The following is a 1727-nucleotide window of genomic DNA, read 5'->3' as shown; positions in this document are numbered from 1 at the left end:
TCCTCAAAACTTCAACTTTCTGGAAACTCAAATCTCTCCTCCTTCTCTCTAAACCTCCCAACCTTCTCTCTAGATTTCTAACCTCCAATTCTTCTTCGATCACTTGCATCTGTTCAGAATTGTTACTGCCAGTACCAAGGGCTTCAACTTGTTCCAACCAGATTCACATTCGGAACTGGTAAGTGTCCGAACCCTTGAAGCTCATTAGTTTTCCTGCATGCATGCACCATTAAAGCTTGCATGTACCTGTAAACCATCCCTCTGAACCTACTTTTGTATTTCACTCTAGACTTTGGAAACCTTAGAAGAGGTAGTTGCTGCCAATCAACCTTAGACGTACTAGCTGGATTTAGAGGTAAGGGAAGCTTATATAGTTTAATTATCATTTATCCGTATGGTTTGAATGTATGCCTGATTTAATGTATGTTTGATATCTAAAGTATGTTGTTTGATTTCTTATGATTGAAATATTGTATGTTGTTGTATGAATTGTATGATAAGTATGAGTTTTAAATTCTGCACTGATAGGAATGTATAAAACATAGAGAAAACGAGAACCTGAGATCGAAGGTCATTAGGACCATTCGGTTCCCCTTTACCGTTCGGTCTGTTCGGACTGTTCGGTCTAGTATGTTGCTAAGTTTAGTTGGGTTCCTTTATTTGTTTATTAATAGATATTTAAGAACGCTGGTCATAAACCAAGCGTCCGGTCTTACAAGTGTTCGGCCTTAGGCTGACACTTAAACTATAACACATGCAAATCTGATATGTTTCCTTTTGAAACCGTTCGGTCACTTAGTGACTGAATGGTCTAGTGAGCTTCTATTTATTGAAACGTCTGGTTTACTTGACTAAAGTCCTTTTACTTCTTTAAAGAGTTTCTCCTTTCTTAGTTCGTCCGGTTTGAGAAGTGTCCGGTCATAGACCAACCTTCGACCATGATTTGTACTTGTTTTTATAAGATTCTTTGCCAAAGCGTCCGGATGACTATCACTTATAATAAATCCTTTGGGTTACGGTTTTATTCCTTTTCGGACCATTCGGCCAACCATTTGACATTCTTCTGTTATTCAGTCTCACCTTTGATCTGAATGTCCGGTCATTATTGGTGTTAAGTCTTTGGGTGGATAGTTCTATTCGTTGCCGGATCAGCCGGTCAACTATTATAAATGTTCTAGGGCATCCGGTTTTAGTTCTTGTTGGACCATTCGGTCATGTATCCTTGTCTCATTCCATCATTTATTCTATCGTTGATAATCCGATCATTTTCTTGACATCCTTCCAGTCTGAAAGTAATAATGAACCTTGATTGAATTTGGCTGAGTAAGGGAATTCCAATGGAGGAACGTCTCATGAATTGGTGATGATTGGTAAAGTATGAACATGGTCAGACCCTGTGTCGTCCTGATCCTGATATTCCGTGAGGATGCTTTCTCAGGTAGAGAAAGGTTACTCATGTGTGGGAATGGCGGGAGGTCCGCGGTCATACGAATAGATGATCGTTTGAGGACTAACCTCGGGTGGAAGCTGATAAGTAAAGGGAGCTATTACACCATACCGGGTGCTAGGGACGTCGGGCTACGTGGTTCATACCGTCCGGACAATGTCTTAGTGGTCGGTCATAAGTTGATGAACTTAGCATGCATGTGTAGTACTTGTGTGTATAACATGTTGATTTGGTTCTGTTTATTTGCTTGCTTGTATGTTGAAAGGATTAATTAAATTTA

At 39.8% G+C, this 1727-nt stretch overlaps 1 protein-coding gene across 1 annotated transcript in view; it reads right to left on the bottom strand.

Moving 5' to 3' along the window:
* LOC106780055 (7-deoxyloganetic acid glucosyltransferase) overlaps positions 1 to 1727 on the bottom strand; it is an 11352-nt gene that overhangs the window by 1728 nt on the left and 7897 nt on the right. The gene's annotated exons all lie outside the window — the stretch shown is intronic.

The sequence above is a fragment of the Vigna radiata genome, unplaced genomic scaffold (assembly GCF_000741045.1).
Source record: "Vigna radiata var. radiata cultivar VC1973A unplaced genomic scaffold, Vradiata_ver6 scaffold_387, whole genome shotgun sequence".
NCBI lineage: Eukaryota > Viridiplantae > Streptophyta > Magnoliopsida > Fabales > Fabaceae > Vigna > Vigna radiata.
This window is presented reverse-complemented; position numbering and strand designations above follow the sequence as displayed.